This window comes from Amblyraja radiata, chromosome 5 (assembly GCF_010909765.2).
Source record: "Amblyraja radiata isolate CabotCenter1 chromosome 5, sAmbRad1.1.pri, whole genome shotgun sequence".
In the NCBI taxonomy this organism is placed as follows: Eukaryota; Metazoa; Chordata; class Chondrichthyes; order Rajiformes; family Rajidae; genus Amblyraja; species Amblyraja radiata.
The window spans coordinates 18026346-18048399 of NC_045960.1; the positions used below are offsets into that span (position 1 = coordinate 18026346).

The 22054-nt window shown below is 44.6% G+C and overlaps 1 long non-coding RNA gene across 1 annotated transcript; it reads right to left on the reverse strand.

The window, feature by feature from the left end:
- Nucleotides 1–1521: 1521 nt before the first annotated feature.
- LOC116973044 lies at nt 1522–20175 on the reverse strand. The gene is made up of 3 exons (XR_004411984.1): nt 20034–20175; nt 12814–12815; nt 1522–1534 (listed from the first exon to the last, which is right to left on the reverse strand). It is a non-coding gene; the product is annotated as an uncharacterized LOC116973044 (long non-coding RNA).
- Nucleotides 20176–22054: the final 1879 nt, after the last annotated feature.

Here is a 22054-nt window from a genome sequence, read left to right on the forward strand (position 1 = left end):
TTCTGTTATCCCACTTTCCTATCCACTCTCTACACACTAGGGGCAATTTACAGAAACTACAAACCCGCACGTCCTTGGGGTGTGTGGAGGGAACCGGAGCACGCGGAGAAAACCCGCGCAGTCACAGGGAGAATGTGCCAACTCCATGCACAGGCAGCACCTGAGGCCATGCTCGAAACTGGTTCTCTGGTCGTGCGTGGCAGCAGCTCGACCAACTGCACCACTGTGCCTCTCTGGCTAGCAGAAGTGTAAACTCGTACAAAGAATGGACAGTGCTGGCTTGTAGTCTGGAAGGAGAGAATGGTGAGTCATGTTATGACTGTGATAAAGTGCTTCCAGGTGCCGAAGCTGACACACAATTATGCTATTTGTTCACTCAACGTGACCTAGAATATGAAAACCTCCGATGGTGTACTCTGTAAATTATCATCTCTTGATTGCTAGTAGCTCCTTCCAGCCTGCACCACTGAACAATTGATTCATGTTGTGAATTCCTTCTGTAAAATGCCCCGGAATGGTTTGCTTTACTCTCTGTCACTTTACTCAGAATTTAGATCTGACCTTAAATAAGGGCAAAACAATAAATGGAAACAAAGATTATCATCACCTCGTGCTTTTGGCAGATATACGTTACAGATTTACGTTCCCAAGAGCAAACTTTGTAACGTAAACTGCCGGCTCCGAAGCCTCGTCTGTAATTTATAGGTACATAATTGGAAGTTAAACAGATTACCCTATCTGAGATGGGAATCATGAGTACAGGTAGCTTGGTTTGAAATCATACTGCATCGGAGCATTTGATCTCCTCTGAAACGTGACTATTTGTTGCGTTCATAGTTTAAATGCATCGTGCTGTCCGGGTGGCACAATGGCGCAGCTGGCAGAGGTGCTGCCTCAAAGCGCCTGAGATTAGGTTCGATTCTGACCTCGGGTGCTGTCTCTATGGTGTTTGCATGTTCTTTCTGTGCCCGCGCGGGTTTCTTCCCACATCCCAAAGACGTGCGGGTTGGTCGGTTAATTGGCCTCTAACTTGCTTCTAGTATTGTACGGTGTGGATGGGAAAGTGGGATATCATAGAACTAGTGTGAACGGACTGTCGATGGTGGGACGAAGGGCCTGTTTCCAGGCTGCAGCTCCAATCTCAGCTGGACTAAATGTGCTGATCAAGCAGTCTTTGGTGTGGTATCAGGATTCTTGTGTCAGGCTCTGCATTTAACATTCCTGTTAAAAAATAACTAGAGATTCTGGAAACATTCAGCAGGTTGAGGAACATCTGCAGAGAGAGAACATTTGAATTAATGTTTCAGGATGTCTATTGTCAGTTCTGTCTCAAGGTCTGACCTAAAATATTAGGTGGACAAAAATGCTGGAGAAACTCAGTGGGTGAGGCAGCATCTATGGAGCAAAGGAATAGGTGACGTTTCGGGTCGAGACCCTTCTATTAACTCTAAAATATGAACTGTTTCTCTCACCACAGAGTGAGTTTAGTTTAGAGATTCAGCTTGACTCTGGGTCCTTGGGCCCAGAGTACATGCTGACCATCGATCACCCATTAACATTAGTTCCATATTAGAAACAAAGATATGCAGATACTGGTTAATACCAAAGATAGATACAAAGTGCTGGAGTAACTCAACGGGTCAGGCAGCATCTCTGGAGAAAAAATGGTGGGTGACATTTTGGACCGGGACCCTTCTTCAGACTTTAAACTTCAGGTCAGAAGAAGAGTCCCAACCTGAAATGTCATCCATCCTTTATCTCGAGAGATGCTGCCCAGACCCGTTAAGTTACTCCAGCATTGTATCTACTTCTAGTTCTATGTTGCCCCTTCTTTCCCAATCTCTACACGCCAGAAACAATTTACAGAGGCCAATTAACTTACAAAACCATGCGTCCATTGCAGGGGCGGAATCCCACACAGTCACGGGAGAATGTGCAAACTCCACAGAGACAGCACCTGAGGTCAGGATTGTACCCAGGTCTCTGGCGTTGTGAGGCAGCATGCTGTCTGAATTTTGCAGACTTTATCAGCATTTGATGTTTTATTTCAGATTTCTGGCATCTTGGAGCATTCTTGATGAATTATGTTGGTTAAAACTCAAAGCTACCTCATAGATTCAAAGTTGAGGCCGAGGTGGAGAGGTTTTCATAGGAACTCAACAGGTCTGGCAACATCTGAGGAGGGGAATGGACATTTGATCTTTTGGGTCAAGACCATTCATCTTGACTGAAAGAGTATAGGGCAAGTAGCCAGTATAAAGAGGGGCAGACGGAGTGATGGGGCAAGAGCTATCAAGCGCTGGTTGGATACTGGAGATGGAGGGATGGTGTTGGTAGATAACAGAGGGGGAGGCAAGGGTTGAGGTTTCTGCACAATTTTCTTATCAGGGATTGTGTTTGGGTATGCCATGATTTCACTGGACATTATGGTAGACAAGAATTTGACTCTGTGTTTACACAATTGACAATAAGCACCATTGAACCATTCGAGACTCGCAACTTCTCTGGAGAGAAGGAATGGGTGATGATTCGTGTCGAGACCCTTCTTCAGACTTTGTCTCGACCAGAAACGTCACCCATTCCTTCTCTCCAGAGATGCTGCCTGACCTGCTGAGTTACTCCAGCATTTTGTCCATCTTCGGTGTAACCCAGAATCTGGAGTTCCTTCCGACACCATTGAACCATTGAATAATTGACTTCAGTTGAATGAACTAACGAAGTTGGGACAAGTTGCACTTTGACAATGGACAATAGACAATAGGTACAGGAGTAGGCCATTTGGCCCTTCGAGCCAGCACCGCCATTCAATGTGATCATGGCTGATCATCCACAATCAGTGCCCCATTCCTGTCTGACTTCGACAGAAGTATATTTGGGAGATAGTGCAGGCATGTGTAAATATATCTGTTTGACAAAGAACAAGTTTATATTTAGTGTTTTTTTAATTTTCACCATCTGCTATTTAGTTTCTTTTGAAGCTACTTTCGGCTGAGTTCAGACTGCACCACAACTGATCTGCACAACTCCATCTTCTGACTAGTTTACCATTGCTGACGGGACTCTTCCCACTCTTCAGAACTATTGGTGAAGATGAGAGGGCATTGAAAGAGATGAGGGCCTGTCCCACTTCGACGTTATTTACGCGTCATTTACGCAACATCATGTGAGCTCGGCGTATCCCAGCGAGTCAGGCAGCATCTCTGAAGACAAGGAACGCAAGATGTTTCAGGCCAAGACCCTTCTTCAGAGACCCGTCTCAACCTGAAACGTCACCTATTTCTTTTATCCAGAGATGCTGCCAGACCCGCTGAGTTATTCTAGCATTTTGTGTCTATCTATCTTCGGTGTAAACCGGCATCTGCAGTTCCTTCCTACACACTGCAAACATGCGGACAAGTAGAAACATAGAAACAGAGAAAATAGGTGCAGGAGTAGGCCATTCGGCCCTTCGAGCCTGCACCGCCATTCAATATGATCATGGCTGATCAACTCAGTATGGACCATGTGGACACACAGTCAGCTTTGCCATTAATGGGGCAGCTGGCAGTGCCACTGCCTCACAGCGCTGGAGACCCGGGTTCGATCCTGACCTCGGCTACTCTGAGCAGAGTTTGCACATTATCTCTGTGACCGTGTGGGCTCCATCCGGGTGCTCTGGTTTCCTCCCACATCCAAAAAACTTACAGGTTTTGTAGGTTAATGGGCCCTCTGTAAAATTACCCCGAGCGTGTAGGCAGTGGACATGAAAGTGGGATAAGTGGTGTTATGATCAGTGTGGACTAGGTGGACCCAACCGGCTGTTTCCCTGCTATATTTCTCTAAACTCGACACTGAACTCTCATTTTTCCATTAGTCGATTGCAGCTACACATTTGTTAACACTTTAATGTAGATCCGAGGAACTGCAGATGTTGGAATCTTGTGCAGAACACAATGATCTCAGTGGGTTAACTCCATTAGTCCATTGCAGCAACATATTTATTAACATTTTAATGTATATTCATGAAACTGCAGATGTAGAAATCTTGCGTCGGGAAAAAAAAGTGCTGGAGTATCTCAGCGGGTCAGGCAACATCTTTAGAGAACATGGATATGCCATGTTTCGGGCCCAAACCCTTCTTCAGACTCTTTAGGGCATCACGGTGGCGCAGTAGTAGAGCTACTGCCTTATAGCACCAGAGACCGTGTTCGATCCTAACTATGGGTGCTGTCTGTACGGAGTTTGTACGATCTGCGTGGTTTTTTCTCAGATCTTCAGTTTCCTCCCACACTCCAAAGATGTACAGGTTTGTAAGTTAATTGGCTTGGTAGGAATGTAAATTGTTCCTAGAGGGTGTAGGATGGTGTTAGTGAGCGGGGTGATCACTGGTCGGCGCGGGATCGGTGGGCCGAAGGGCTTGTTTCCACGCCGTATCTCTAAAACTAAACCAAACTCATCGTTTAATGGGTGAGGTTTCTACATGGTCAGACAGATTCATGGTCGCGACACCATGTGGTGATGAATATGTCAGACTTGGGCAGAAATTGGAACTGAAAGTGTCAGTGAAAGAAAAGGCAGTGGCTTTGATTGAAACTTGCTGATTGTCACACAGACCTCTGGCCATTGAATTCTCCAAAGTCAAAAGGGAATGACGTTGAGACATTCTGGCTGCCAGCGCTGATTTGTAAACCCTGGTTGATGTTTCAGGACTTGCTGTTGGTGTCGTTAATTCATATTCAACTGGAGTTGGCTGATCACAATGCAGGGTTCAGATGTTTGGGGGCTTAGTTTACAACTGAGCAAGTCAGATTACAAGTGTTTGTGCAGTGGCCAAGTCAAACAGGGTATCAGAAGATAAGATTGAAGGCCACTGCACAAGTGGGTTTGGGAAACCATAATACTTTGGAGACACAGTCCCTTTGGCCCACCGAGCCCATGCCACCCAGTACACTAGCACTATCCTCCACGCTAGGAACAATTTTACCGAAGCCAATTAACCGACAAACCTGAAAGTCTTTGAGATGTGGGAGTTAAACCGGAGCTCCGAAGAAAACTCACAAGGTCACGGGGAGGGTGTGCAAACTCCGTAAAGAAAGCAACCGAGACCCGGGATGGAATCCGGGTATGAAGTCGATATGATCCCTCCATTTGGTAAGATTAGGCTGCTGCCCAGACTTGGTACTCAATCCAGGGACTGAGTGTACGGTCAGATATTCTGGATGTACAGAGGCACAGAAGTCCAAAATACACGGATGGAGGAGGTTATTGTCTGTGTGTGGAACTGTCAACTAGTCCCCATCACTATCTCGGTAGCGTAAAAAAATCTGGGCAGCTCAATAGCGCAGTGGTAGAGCCGCTGCCTCACAGTGCCAGCGACCCCAGGTTCGATCCTGACCTTGGGTACTGCCCGTGTGTGGAGTTTGCACATTCTCCCTATGACCGCGTTGGTTTCCTCCAAGTGTTCTGGTCTCCTCGCACATCCCAGTGGACGAGAAAGTGGGATAATAGAACGAGTGTCATCGGATGATCAATGGTCAGTGTGGACTCGGTGGGCCAAAGTGGCTGTTTCCATGTTGTATCTGTAAACTAAACTAAACTAAATTTCAAACAGTTAGGACTGATTCGAGGAGAATTATCTTTCACTCGGGACGTTGAATCTGTGGAATTTGTTTTCATACAGCATTATTGAGACCATGTTAGTGAATGTATTTCATTCATTCACCATCCATCATCGTTGAAACATAAGCGATGCAGTGGTGCTGGTTTCCAACGGGAACGGTGACGGTTGCACCACACATCTCCGTCCTCCAGTTCCTGCGGACTTCTGCTGCTGGAAGTATAGGATTTTGTTGTGTGTGCTTTATCATCATTCCTTACAATGCTATGTACGACAGTGATCGCAACTTCTACTGAAGTGTGGATGGCCGTTAGCTCACTAGAAGCTCATGTGCCCTTTGACAGGTCCTGTTTTTGGTCCTGCTGGGGGTCCACAGCCCCCTCCTCACCTGGCAAACCAGGTGGGGGAGACAGTTTAGTCGCCGACTATCCGACCATGGAGCAGGTAGCACGGGATTACACAGTACCCGTGATGGGGAGATCTCCCCCCAACCTGACCAACCTATTCTATTTCAGAATATAGAATATCAAAGGAACAGGCCCTTTGGCCCACCATGTCTGTTCCAACTATGATGCCATTCCAACTTATCCTATCTGCTCACTGGTGGTTTCTAATGATCCATTCCCTGTCTGTTCATGTGTCTGCAAATCTCTTGTAAAAGAGGGAGATATCTGGATGTATGGGGAGAGGGCAGGAATTTTGTATCGATATATTTGATCAGCCATGATCGCATTGAGTGGCAGAAGAATCTCAAAAGGCCAAATAAGCTGCTCACACTCCCATTTTCCCTGTTTCTATTGTTCCACTAAAACGACTCCAATGTGCTTGAAAGTTCTTTGAATGTTGGAAAAAAGCTTTTGCAGGGACAAGTGGGGATCTGTTTGCAAGAACACAATGAAACCTGGATGATGAGTACGTCAGCAAGTATCTCAAGCCTGCCCCACCATTTAACATGACCATGACTGCCCTTAACACACCAATGGTGCTTTATTGTCACATGTACAAAACGCAGTGAAATTATTTTTCGAGTTGCCTGATCTGGCGCCATTTCCAAAGACTCGCTCTGTCTTCTGGAGCTGTGCCAAATCCAGACGAGCCCCAGGCTGCTGTCGGGCTTCCAGCGTCACCTCCATCCATATCGTTCTGCGAGCCTCCTTGCACGGCCACTTTTGTGCCCCGGGGGCGCCTTCCACAGCCGACCTTGATAGCACGGAAGGTCAGACCTCATTTAACAAGAAGCATTGGGACTGCAGCTGGAATCTTCATCACATTTCTCCACACACCTCTGTTCCTCGATCTATCAAATGTTTATCCAATTCCACTTTAAATGAAGAAACGATTTTGGGAGAAATTCTGCTGGGCAGTATTTATTTACATTTGGAAAGGCAAATTGTTTTACACCTTTCATTACCCAAAAGCATTTTGAAGCTTTTTACTGCCAATAAAGTATCTTAATTATAATTACTATTGTAATTTATCCAAAACAGATACGTGGAAAAAACTCGATCACAAACATCAATGTGGAAATGGCCAGTAAATGATATTGAACGATGGAAGGACAGTAGGAGGAAGGAGGAATACTTTATTACCACATGTAACTCGGCATAGTGAGATTCTTTGCTTGCATACACAATGTACACAAGTAGTGGCCACCTACGGCACTGACAAAGTTACAAAGCACGCCGGCTCCCCCTTTTGTTCCCCCCCAACGGTTCGTCCACGCCGGGTCATCCATTGTTCTTCCCCTCCTCCCTCACGGCGACCCCCCCCCCCACACAGGGTCCTCCATGCCCTCATCGACTGTCGTTGACCCAAGAGGCATCGCCTCCTCCGCGAGGCTTCACCACCGGCGAGGTCCCATCGTCGCGAGGCTTCAACGCTGCCACCGCCTAGGCCTCACCGCTATCGACACCCCAATTCACCCCTCCGTGGTGCTGACCCAGGCCCCAGCCGTGGGCTCTGCCGGCCGCTTCATCCGACCCGGGCTTCTACGTGGCGATCCAGGTGGCATCGAGATCGCTGCGCCTTGATAAACACCTCCGGCCGCGTTCGCAGTCCACAGCCGCGGCCCGTCGGGAAGCCTTCTGGCCGAGTAGCCTGTTGGGATGCCTTCACTAGCCAAGGTACAAAGGATAAATAGTTTAGTTTAGAGATGTATAGCGGAAGAAGGTCCTTCGTTCCACCGGGTCTGAGCTGACCAGAGACACTAACACTCCTATACACAGTAGGGACAATTTACAATTTTACCAAGCCAAGTAGTCTCTAAACCTGTACGTCTTTGGAGTGTGGGAGGAAACCAGAACACTCTGTGAAAACCCACGTGGTCACACGGAGAACCTTCAAACTACGTACAGACAGCACCTGTATTCAGGATCAAACCCGGGTCTCTGGCGCTGTAAGGCAGCAACTCTACTGCTGCGCCAGTGTGCCAGCTCTTCTGTAAAGTTGTTCCACTGAAACATTCCCATCCACACGGGAGAATTAGCAGGGCCTCTGTTACATGCTACACCCAAAGGATGTCACCATCTAGACTGCAGCCGTCTGCAATGACAGCAGGGATATTGTGCTTGAGTCTCTTCTGGGACTTAAATCCACAACACCTGATCCGAAGGGATGAGAATGACATGCATGACTGCCATCACTGTCTAATAATAAAATCATTTATTAATTAAACTGCCTGAGGAATATATTTCATTTTAGTTTCAGAGATACAGTGTGGAAACAAGCCTTTCGGTCCACTGAGTCTACGCCAACCATTGATCACCCATTCTTTAGTTCTATATTATCACATCAATGAACATAATTACAAACACCAATGTGGGAATGGGAAGTAAATGATATTGAACGAGGAAAGAACAGTGGCCACAGTACAAGGGATACATTATTGCTCTTATGTAAAGTTGTTCCATTGAAGCATTCCTGTCCACATGGGATAATTGACAGGGACTCTGTTTAATGCGACACACAAAGGATGTCACCATCCAGACTGCAGCCTTTTGCAATGAAAGCAGAGTTATTGTGTTTGAGTCTCTTCTGGCACTGAAATCCACGATACCTGATCCGACGGGATGAGAATGACATGCATGACTACCATCACTGTCTAATGATATAACCATTTATTTAATTTCACTGCCGAGGAATATGTTTAGCCTTAGCTTTAAAGATACAGCATGGAAACGGGTCCTTACCCATTGAGTGCACACTGACCAACGATCATTCGTACGCTAGTTCTATGTTATCCCACTTTCATGTCCTACACTCTAAGAGCAATTTACAGACCCCAGCCAACCTCCAAATCTCCACATCTTTGGATTGTGGGTGGAAACATGGAGAAAACCCACGTGATCACAGAGAGAACGTACAAACCTGCAGTCAGGATCACGCTAGGGTCTCTGGCGCTGTAAGGCATTGCCTAAAAATATAATCATTATTTAATTCAACAGCCCAAAGAATATATCTAGTTTTAATTTTCAAGATACAGTGTGGAAACAAGCCCTTCGGCACACCGACCATCGATCACCCATACACTGGTTCTATGTTATCCCACTTTTATATGGTACACACTCAGGGCAATTTATAGGCGCCAATTATTCTGAGGTCATTTGTGGCCAGCCCTGATTAGTCCTGATCTTACATATCGTATGTATCTGTACACTGTGGATGGCTCGATTGTAATCATGTATTGTCTTTCTGCTGACTAGTTAACACGCAACATAATGGTACATGTGACACTGAACTAAACTGACCTTCTCTCGACTCCAGCTCTTCAACCCCCTGATTTCAGTCTGAGTCAGTGTAACTCAGCGGGTCAGGCAGCCTCTCTGGAGAAAAGGAACGGGTGACGTTTCTGGCCGACAGCCTTCCTCAGATGAAGAGTCAGGGGAAAGGGAAACTAGAGGTATGGAAAGGTACAGAACCCCCTCCCCTGCCCTGCCCTGCATTCTAGACTGGCCGCTATGCTCAGGAACCCGCAGGCCCTCACTCTGACTCTCCCTCAGCTCCGGGCCTCACTCACCCAGACCCGCAATGGACTTTAATTTACTTCATTCTATGCAAGATCCACGAAGGGTTCTGCACCTTTACATTCCTCTCCCTCTCCCCTGACTCTCAGTCTGAAGTTCAGTTTAGTTTATTGTCACGTGTACCGAGGTACAGCGAAAAGCTTTTGTTGCGTGCTATCCTGTCAGCAGAAAGACAATACATGATTACAATCGAGCCATTTACAGTGTATGGATACATGACAAGGGAATAACGTTTAGTACAAAGTGAAGCCAATAAAGTCCGATCAAGGATAGCCCGAGGGTCACCAAACAGGTAGATAGTAATTCAGTACTGCTCTCTGGTTGTGATAGGATGATTTAGATGCCTGATAACAGTTGGGAAGAAACTGTCTCGACCCAAAACATCCCTATTCTTTTTTCAGAGACGCTGCTTGACCCGTTGAGTTACTCCAGCATTTTGTGTTGATGGTATAAATCAGTATCTACAATTCCTTCTGACTCATTCAAATTTTTAGTGGATTCAATTGGTACTCCATGACATCATTCATGGCTAAAACATTTCGATCAGAGTGTTACTCGAGAATTGGCATTTTATCAGTGTGAATGGGCTGGAATGAGTTTGCACAGGCTAAAGTAGACATCAATGTGCAATCATTATTGCTGGGCTCATAATTATATTGATTAGAAGTATTGTAACATATCGAAATACGAGGCTGATTTTAAAACCTTTAAAACCTTTAATGTTATTTCTTCACCTAAATTTCCGCAGCTGATTATCTTCATGATACATGACTATTACAAGCACATACTTGAAACAAAAGTGATGCTAAAATCACCACTAGTGCGGCGCAAGTGGCAGATATTAGTACGTGAAGTTATCCATTTTTGGCAGGAAGGCAGAACATTGTTTACTTCGAGAGAGAGTTTAGAAAAAGAGTAGAGGCATATAAACCACAGAAAGTTAGCACGTAAGAAGTGCTAAGGAGTGCAAATGATAGAGAGTAGATCAAGAGAATCAAGATAGACGCAGAATGGTGGAGTTACTCAGTGGGTCACGAGCATTTCTAAAGACAAGGAGTGGGTGATGTTTTGGGTCGAGACCCTCTTCAAACTGAATATCAGGGGAGAGGGAAACGAGGTATGGAAAGGGATAGTGGAAGTGGTGGAGGCAGGTTCGATTTTATCATTTAAAAATAAATTGGATAGGTATATGGACGGGAAAGGAATGGAGGATTATGGTCTGAGTGCAGGTAGATGGGACTAGGGAAAATAAAAAAGTGTTCGGCACGGACTTGAAGGGCCGAGATGGCCTGTTTCCGTGTTGTAATTGTTATATGGTTATATAGAACAGATCAGGGTTGACACCAATAACTAAAGAGCCCACAATGGTCTATTGTTGGCTGTGGAGGGGGTGATAATGAAGGGGATATGAATTGTAAAACTAGCAGGATGTCTAGGGTGGGGGAGGATTGGAGAAAAAGGGAGAGCAAGGGTTATTTGAAATTCGAGAAAGAGATATTCATACTGCTGGGCTGTCAGCTGCCCAAGCGAAATAGGAGATGCTCTTTGTCCAATTTGCATTTGGCCTCACCCTGACAGTCAAAGAGGCCCAGGACAGAAAGATCAGTAAGGAATCATGTATTTTATTGTCATATGTCCTGAGACGGAACAATGACATTCTTACTTGCAGCAGCAACATAACAGAATGTAAACACAGTCCTCAATAGATATATAATAAACAAACAAAAGGAAAAGGTGCTCAATAAATTAAAGAATAACCCATAATAGTGCAAAAACAAAACAAAGCCTGAAGTCCCTTGTGCAAATTAGGCAGTTCGTAGTTCCGAATGTGCGGGAAGGAACTGCAGATGCTGGTTTACACCAAAGATAGACACAAGGTGCTGGAGTAACAGCAGGTCAGGCAGCATCTCTGGAGAAAAGGAATAGGCGATGTTTTAGGTCGAGACCCTTCTTCAGACTGTCAGGGAAGAGGGGAATTTGAGGTATGAGGAAGTACAAAGAACAAATGAATGAAAGGTATGAAAAGAACTCATGTCGGGGAGAAGATGAGAACATTCAAAGCAGGCATACTCTCGCATTTTGTGTCTATCTTTGGGTGTAAACCAGCATCTGCAATTCCTTCCTACACATTTTGACTGTTCCACTGCAAAATCTCCTCAAAGAGTGCTGAAATGATTTGCAAGGACATTGCCAGGTCTCGAGAGTCTGAGGTTTTGGGAGAGGTTGGACAGGCTGGGGCTGTATTCCTTGGAGTAATAAGAGATTGAGGGTTTTAGAGTTACAGCCTGTAAGCAGGCCCTTTGTCCCACGGGGTCCACGCCAACCAGCAGGTGATTCATTATCACCCGTTCACTCGTTCTATCCTACTAGGGCCAATTTACCAAAACCGATTAACCATCAAACCCACACCTCATTGGAATGCGGGAGGAAACCAGAGCACCCAGAGAAAACACACGCAGTCACAGTGAGAATGTGCAAACTCCATACAGACAGCACTCGTAGTCAGGGTTGAACCCAGCTCTCTGGCGCTGTAAGGCAGCAACTCCATGTGCCATGGGGGGTGAACTTATAGAGTATAACATTTTGAGGGGAAAATAGATAGGGTGAATGCATGGAGTTTTTTTCCCCAGGATGAGGAAGTCAAGACATGGATAGACGACATTTACGGGCCTGTCCCACTTGGCGATTTTTCAGCGGACTGCCGGCAGTCGCCTGAAAAACCGAGAACTGGAACACGACTGCCAGAGTGGAACACACACACACACACACACACACACATCGCTTCACTCACCAGCCCGTGTGAATTTTAAAGACAGCGCACCCTCCCGCTTGCCCTGTCTAAACATTCCACACGGTGCAAAGCCAAGGTGATACAGACACATACCGCGATGAACAGGAAGGTTGACGCTGTAAAAAGATGGCTAAAGCACAGTGTACGGTAAGTCCTTTAAAAGAGGGGGGGAGGGTGGAGAAAGAGTGGGGACAACGTTTAAGAAACCTTAGATACACGGCTGTGAAGCTCGGCGGACATTAACATTATCGGTCAGTTATCCTTGTCTGAAAACTACTGCTTACGTTATTTTTTCCCAATGAGCCAATGAAATTCACCGGTCAGCACTGGCTTCAACCTAAACGAACCTCCGAGAACCTTCGACCTCTTGGCAACCCACTAGGACCTCCAGCTGACCCACCTACGGCTCGAGAATTCTCGCTACTCTCCATGGCGGCTTCATTCTAGTTGCCGCTAATTTTTCAACACGTTGAAAAATTTGCGGCGACCATAATGAGGCCACGACTAGTTCCCAGAACGTGGGAACGTCTCACGACCATGAAGGCGACTCCCCGGCAACCACCCGCGAACATGTGGCGATTATGTGGCGACTGCATTGTCTCCTGCAGTCGCCTAAAAAGTCGCCTAAGTGGCACAGGCCCATTAGGGCCGTTACCCCTTAAGGATATCAGAAGTTTTGAATGGGAAGAATCAAAACAAAGAGAAAATAATTTGCATTCTCATCCTCAACAGGAAAAGAGATGGCCAGAATTTAAAGGTCTTGGGAATGAAATTGGTTTTAATCTGTGGAATGATGTGAGGCAGAGTCAAAAGGAATAAAATGGGGGTGAAGACAAAAAGATTGTTGCCGGGATTGTCCATTCATTCCCAACAGCAACATTGCTGAAGGCCGGTCTCGATCCGAAACATCACCTATTCCTTTTCTCCAGCGATGCTGCTTGACCTGCTGAGTTAGACTCATAGAGTGATACAGTGTGGAAACAGGCCCTTCAGCCCAACATGTCCCAGCTACACTAGTCCTACCTGCCTGCGTTTGGTCCATATCCCTCCAAACCTGTCCCATCTATGTTCTTGTCCAACTGCTTCTTAAATGTTGGGATCGTCTCTGCCTCAACTACCTCCTCGAGCAGTTTGTTCCATTTGTGTGAAAAAGTTATCCCCTCATATGCCTGTTAAATGTTTTCCCCTTCACCTTGAACCTATGTCCTCTGGTCCTCTTCAAATACTCTGGGCAAGATTCTGTGCATCTACCCTCCTGATCTATTTCTCTCATGATTTTATACACCTCTACAAGACCACCCCTCATCCTCCTGTGCTCCAAGGAATAGAGTCCCAGCCTACTCAACCTCTCCCTATAGCTCAGACCTTCTAGTCCTGGCAACATCCTGGTATATCTTCTCTGTACCCTTTCCATCATGACAACATCTTTCCTGTAACAGAGTGCCCTGAACTGAACACAATACTACTGCTGGATGCACTCCAGCACTTTGTGTCTAACAACATTGCTGAGATGGGCCGAACGGCCTTACTGAAGTGCACATCTCCTGTTCTGAGTATTTTTGAGAGTAAAGCTGCTGTTCCATATCTAAGTAAATAGAAAAGGTATTATGGCTCTTCCAAATGATACTACATAACCTCTCAAAAAATATGTTCACCTTTTGAGTGCTTGTGAGAGCAAAAAGCAATGTAAAATCTGTGAAAACTCTGACATGAGATGATTGTGCTTCACCTGCCAAAGCGCTGTTGACACCAAATTCTGATTTTGTCTGACAATTTAATTATATTTCAAAACTTACTTTCTCCGATATCATTGATTTAAGTGGCTTCTGACATACAATCTATTTATAATGGCATATGATTCCTAACAATGATTTTGAGAAAAGGCAGGGATGCCTTAAAAGCATCTTTTAATGCTTAAGGTTTGTGAGATTAACTCAGTTTCAAGACCTATTTGGGCGCAGATTTGAGACTTCCCAATAATACATCCACCTAATTATTATGTGGTTGAGGCAATGTTGTCATTTCCCGCTGGAGCGAACAATATGAATATCTCCAGGGTTTCTCTCGTTAAACCTCACTTAAGGCTAGACAGGTCTCAAAATACTCAGGAGTATAACATCCTCTGGAGCACAAAATACTCTGAGGATCTGTAATAAATGAGCAGTGGAAATGTGCAGCAGGTAAGGAAGAATTTGCAGAGCCAGTGGGTACAACAGACATTGTGTCAAAATAAACGTTCAGTTCAATTTAGTTTATTGTCACATGTTCTGAGGTACAGTGAGTGAAAAGCTTTTACATAGAAACATAGAAAATAGGTGCAGGAGTAGGCCATTCCGCCCTTCGAGCCTGCACCGCCATTCAATATGATCATGGCTGATCATCCAACTCAGTATCCTGTACCTGCCTTCTCTCCATACCCCCTGATCCCATCAGCCACAAGGGCCACATCTAACTCCCTCTTAAATATAGCCAATGAACTGGCCTCAACTACCTTTCTGCGGCAGAGAATTCCACAGATTCACCACTCTCTGTGTAAAAAATGATTTTCTCATCTCGGTCCTAAAAGACTTCCCCCTTATCCTTAAACTGTGACCCCTTGTTCTGGACTTCCCCAACATCGGGAATAATCTTCCTGCATCTAGCCTGTCCAACTCCTTAAGAATGTTGTAAGTTTCTATTTTGTTGTGTGCAAACCAATCAGCGGAAAGACAATACATGATTCCAATCGAGCCACCCACAGTGTACAGATATATGGTGAAGGGAATAATGTTTAGTGCAAGATAAAGTCCAGTTATAGCAGATGATCCTCCTCCTATCTTCTCTGGCCTTCGACTTTAGATTTAAGAGATACAGCACGGAAACAGGGCCTTTTGGCCCACCGAAGTCCATGTCCACCAGCGATCACCACTTACGCTAGTACAGTCCTACAAACTAGGGACAATTTACAACTTAACCGAAGCCAATTAACCTACAAACCTACATGTCTATGGAATGTGGAAGGAAATCAAAGCACCCGGAGAAAACCCACATGGTCACAGGGAGAACGCACAAACTCCATACAGACAGCACCCGTAGTCAGGATTGAACCTGAGTCTCTCGCGCTGTCAAGCAGCAACTCAACTCTTGTGACTCCCTAAAAATCTACTTGATGTTGAAGGGAGATTCGTTGATTTATCTATTTGAATTGAAAAATTATCAGGGAATTTAATTAAATTATGGTGCTGGCACAATGTCAGTGGAGTTCAAGAGAATTGGGCATATCTGTAGCATGAGCTGAGGAGGCTACATTCAAGTGAGTTGTTGAATTGAGGTCCCACCTGTCCTTAAATTAATTCAAAATATCTGATGGCTTGGGAATTTTCCTCATGTCTTGGCAAACACTAATCCCTGAACTGATGCTCATCAAAAAATAATCTGGCTATCATTCCAAAATAGTTTGTGAGACTGCACAGTGCATGGATTGGCTGGGTTGTGGGGTTAAGGTGTGGGGCAAAGTGCTGGGGTAACTCAGTAAGTCAGGCATCATCTCTGGAGAACGTGGATAAGTGACGCGCCGGGTCAAGGCCCTTCTTCAAACCCAAACCCTATCCCCACACTGAGGATCTAAATCTAGCCTGAGGATTTAAAATAATATTCTGAACTAAAGGTGAGAGTGGCACACTTTACAATTTTAACAAAACCAATCAACGTACAAACCGGTACGTTCAGGGCAGCATAGTTGTGCAGCGGTAGAGTTGCTACCTTTCAGCACCAGAGACCCGGGTTCTATCCAGACTACGAGTTGTCAGTACGGAGTTTGTGCATTCTCCTTGTGGTCGCGTGGGTCTTCTACAAGTGCTCCGGTTTCCCCCCACACTCCAAAGCCATATTGGTTTGTAGATTAATTGGCTTCTGCAAATAGCAAAATTGTCCCTAGCGTATAGGATAGCGCCAGTGTATGCGGTATCCGGCTCTGTAAGGTAGCAACTCTACTGCTGCGCCACCGTGATACCCGAATCATCCGCAATGATTATTTTTAGAAGTCTCCGCGTCTTCAAGATTAAACGAACTGGTCGACAGTTCTTCGATTCAGGCTATCCTAATTTTGAAGCACCTTGAAATATTCTCGTCCGTTGTTTCAGCTGTATGTTTGTTGGACCGAACATTTATTTTAGAGTGTGAACCTCCAGGAAATATTAGCTCCTCTGTGCATATGGTATAAGTAAGCACACTTGCAGGTTTACACCTCTGATGACTCACAGTCTCTCAGCAATGAACTGCAAACATTTGTTCATTTACTGCATTGGGTATCACCTTTGAGGCAGCTTAAAACAATGGTGGAAAGGCAAATCTTAGGATTACAGCTGAACAAATATTGGACTCCACTGTTGTTTCAGATGTTGAAAGTTACCAAGTAACATCCACAAAAAAATACAGGATAGCTCTGAAACAGAGCACTCGCTGGTTTACGGGCTGTTCCCAGGGACACATTCGGAGACGGATATTAAGTGCTGCTGGAAGGTCATCATCTTGGTGAATTGGTCTCCCAGCAGAGCGAGATGTCCATCAGGGAATGTTGTAACTGGCCCATTCCACTCTGCAGGAGTACATGCTGAAACTCAGTGCAGCCAATGCCAAGGCTCTGTGGGTGAGGACCACCATCTTGGGTCCTTCCACTGCTGGACATTAGGGGCAGAGTCCAGTGGGGACACCCCCAAACAAGGGGAGGGATATCACCCCAGGGGTCACATGCGTGGCAAGGGTGCTTTGTTTAAATGCGAGTATGACTGTGCCGAAGGTACAGATGCTGAGAGTGCATGAAGAGTTTTTGCGCAGTTTTTATTTTGCATATATTTTTTAGCCAAGAGTCTGGTGAAAGTTGGGAAAGAGGGGGACAATGAAATTCATACTTGCAGCAGCACAACAGATATGTATAGTACTCTATAAAACCCATAATATATAACAAAAAAAGTTGTTTCTATATATAAGAAACTCTTTTAGTAAACTAACAATATTAGTGCAAAGTCAAAATAATGCCCCAAGTCTACATTGTTTGGGGACTATTTGGAGGTTATAGGGTTTAATAACCTGATGGTAGTAGGGAACAACTGCTTCTGAACCTGGATATTACAGTTTTCAGGCTCCTATACCTTTTTCCTTTATTCTGAATAAAGTTTATTTATGAAGTTAACAAAGCACCCACATAAAATAGAAAGATTAAATGAGAACTTACCGTTTGAAGTTTGATCTTTATTTTATGAGATGTTGGAGTGAGGGAATACGTGAAGAACCCACCAGCCCACATGCGCACCAATCTTCAGAGCAACTGTATGAAACCACAGACCACTTGCGCCAAATTAAACTATAGAAAGATTAATAACGCTTGACTTACCGAATTATCTTCATGAGATTCAGGGTTGGGAGTGGAGGGCACGTAGTCTCTCACTCCAACTTCTCATAAAATCAAAATCAAACTTCAAACGGTAAGTTCTCGTTTAATCTTTCTTTTTTATTTCGAAGTCTTGTAAGTCTTGAAGACTATGTGAAGCCTTCGAAGCTATGTGGTTTCATGCAGTAAACCAATCTGTATGTGAACACACTACACAGATAGCCATAAATGGTAGAAAAGACATGGGTCATTAACAATATGATGCTAACTTTACATACATGTACATTGCCCTTAATTGGACCACAGTCTCAATTGCCTTTGAGTTAGACAATAGCTCATGTAGCACTGTCCAGAATTCTATCTGCAAACGTCCAGACATTTTCCACAATATTTTATAACTTCCGAAAGTGCATTCATCTGAGCCTCCTGCTGCTGCAAGAAAGCGATCAAATGGGAATATCCATTCTATTGGCTGCTGACGAGCCAGCCGCCCTGGTAGAGTGAGACTTGAAATCATTTGTATCCACTCCCGCTTTCAGCTGCTTACACTCGATCCATCTTGAAATAGTCTGCACCAACAATCTCTTGTGAAACTATTATATAACTATGAAGAAACTTTTCCTTCATCTCATAGGTTCTTAGTAATCTCAGTGTTCCTTTTCACATAATAAACACCCACAATCTCCGATCTGGTGGGTATGTTGCCAGCTCCAACTTGTACCCAACCGTGCCTGCTCTGCTTTATGAGTTCATTCACATAAAATGCTACCGTCTTGTCAGATATGACCGAGTGATCCAGACGGAGATTGTGTAAAGACTGTGCTCTTCGTGTTGAAATCAGTGTCACAAGCATGACTAACTTAAGAGTAGCTGCTTCAACGTTAGGGATACAGCTGATGATAATCTGCATAAAAATGTATACTGATTGCACATTCACACTACTTTGTATCTAGGCTTTAGAGTGTTCATATAAAAGACACCTTCCATAACCTTAGTCACCAGTGGGTGAGAGCCAATCGTTTATTGTCCCACTTCTAGTACTAGATACGATGACAAAGCAGTACGAGCAGTGTTAATTGCACTATAACATGGTCGCTTCTCATGAACCCAAACTGAAAGAAACCCACAAACCTCTGCTACTTCTGTTTAAAAGTAGCTCACATGTGTCTCTTCACAAAACTTTCCATACACCCATGCAGTGATAGGTGCACGAGTGATAGGTTGAACAAGCCACTGCTCGTATCTTCAAGCAAATATAGGAGCTTCTTTCAGCTGACTTATTTACAATGGAAGCCATGGTTGAGTAGGCCAATTTGGCACTACTATAATTCATGTTGCCTCGTCTTGAATTATCTTAGGAGGCATCTTCTGATAAATACCCTAAGTCTTATCTGTGGGTAGGGTCAGAGACATATCTGCAGAGTTCATGACAAAACCTAAATATGTAATAGATAATGCCAGCTCCGGTATGGACTTTCCTGGATGAATAACAAAACCCTAGATATTCTAGGAGTGCCATGGTTGCTGAAACAGCTAACTCTGTGACACCTGATCTCTCCCCTACAATAAGCATGTCCTCTATAAATTCTTTGATAAATTGCCCTTTAGATCTGAGTAGGGCAACATTGACTTTTGAATCTATGCAAATAGCCTAGGGCTGAACTCAACCCCTGAGGTAGAGCCAAAAATATCCACAACTGGCCTTGCCAGATAAACTTCAGATATATCCTGTGACTCTCGTGTATTGATATGGAATAGTATGCATCTTCGAGATCGATTGAGGCCCTAAAGCAATCCTCTGTAATCAGCTATTTTGCTGAATGAAAAATATCCACCTTAAAATGGTTATACCAAGCACATGTTCAGACTAGCCAAATCCAAGAATGATTTGGCATCCTCCACTTTTCTTCAACTGTGAGAAGATATTAGAAATATACGCCTCTTGTTCATGGGCAGACTGCTCAATCCTTTTGTGAAATTTCTCTGTTTCAACTTAGCCATAGTTTCCTCTTTAGACCGTATGTACGGAAGTTTGGCTTCTCTTGCCGTGAAGGAAATTGATCAGCCAGAAACTGAATCTTATAACCGTTTATGATTGTAAAATGGAAGGATCGGAGGTTATCTGTCCCCACCTGTTGTTGAACAGTCTCAACCTATCTCCGACTTGAATATCGTCAGCATATCTCATGCAACTGATGGAATAATATTTGCATACCTCAACGGCCTCCACCTCATTGTCGCTTTGCTGTCCATGACGAGACAGACGGTGGCTGTAGATGTGATCAAGGCAGTTTCTAAGAAAGCACTTGCTATAAAAACCACCAAGGCTGCCAATAAAATAATAGACAAAAGGTGATTATCACCCCCAACCACCAAGATCCAGCAACCCCTGAGACTGACACCACCAAAAATGGCCTTAGGCGGTTGATCAATAGTCAACTGACCCTAGACTTTGCTCTGTCCCCTTGGCTCTGGCATTGTGTCCTGCTGGGGAACGATACTGAGTACGTGGAGTGCACCTGCCTCCACATCCACCTGAAAACCTGCGAATAAAAAGCCCTCTAGCTTGGTTTTAATTGTGTAGGCCTGGTGCTCCAACCAGCCTCAATGTAGTGGTATCTGCCGCTAGCTTGGTAGGGATGATATGCATGCAGGTAAACGGGAGTCTTACCCACAAAGGGTGTCTTGACCACACCCACCGCAGCCTTGAATTCCTCTTGCAAGTCTATTACTTGCTTGCCCAAGTCTTCTCCAAAGAGATACTTGCAGACTGCACATACTAGCCTTTCACAGAATTAGCATATATTGGGTTTGACGCGCATGCGGGCTGGCGGGTTCTTCATGTAGTCTCGTCACGAGACTGAAATAAAATGAAGCAATGAACATCGGTAACATGGGGTTTGACTTAGCTTGAATGGTGTTTTTGACTATCGCCCGTGTGCTCAGGGCTCACTGTTTTCCTCCCTCTTCATCCAACATCAATGTTAATTGAACATCTAAAAATATCTAATGTATTACTCTGATGCCAACGAAAATGTCAAGTTTACACAGTTGAAGAAAATCATTGTCTCATTCCAATTTGTAAGTCTAATCTGTGTGAGGCTGGGTATACTTGGCTGCTATTGAGGTCATTGGCAAGGATGGGATATATTATTTTTGCAGTCTATCTTTGCAGTAAAATAGATCAGAGATCTCAAATCTGCACAATTATTTGTTAAACTGTGGAAATGAAAATTAAACTACACAGCGTAGCTTCCACAGAAAATGATTCAGAATATTTTAGTCATAAGAGTCAAACTGCATGGAAACAGGCCCTTCAGCCCAGCTTGCCCACGCTGACCAACATGCCCTATCTACCATCTGCCTGTGTTTGGCCCATATCCCTCTAAACTTATCCCATCCATGCACTGGATAGACTCGGCTTGTACTCGCTAGAATTTAGAAGATTGAGGGGGGATCTTATAGAAACTTACAAAATTCTTAAGGGGTTGGACAGGCTAGATGCAGGAAGATTGTTCCCGATGTTGGGGAAGTCCAGAACAAGGGGTCACAGTTTAAGGATAAAGGGGAAATCTTTTAATACCGAGATGAGAAAAAAAAAAATCACACGAGAGTGGCGAATCTCTGGAATTCTCTGCCACAGAAGGTAGTTGAGGCCAGTTCATTGTCTATATTTAAGAGGGAGTTAGATATGTTGTGATAGCACCTACCTCAGCTACCTCCTCCGGCAGCTCATTCCACATACCTACCACCCTTTGTATATAAAGGTTTCCCCTCAGGTTCCTATTAAATCTTTCCCCCTCTTCTTAAACCTCTGACCTCTGGTTCTTGATTCCCCTACTTTGGGTAAAAGACTCTGCGCATTTCACCGATCTATTCCGCTAATGGTCTTGTACATCTCTATAAGATCACCACTCATCCATTTTTGAAAGGTACAAACCAAGACTGCATTGAATTAGTGTTCTCAATCATATTCTTATGGTGTTATTCTTCTTGTGGTTCAATGAATATGAGTTCTGTCGAGAACAAATTGCACATCAGGTGGAGAAATAGCCACTTGCCAAATGGAGCACTCAAAGTAATTTCAGTTCAGAAACTGGAATAGTAGAATAAGAAGAATTGCAGATGCTGATTAATACACAAAATAGACACAACATGCTGGAGTAACAAGTGGGTCAGGCAGCATGCCTGGAGAACGTGGATAGGTGACATCTCGTGTTCGGCCCTTTCTTCAAAGGCCTCGATCTGAAACATCACCTATCCATGTTTTCTAGAGG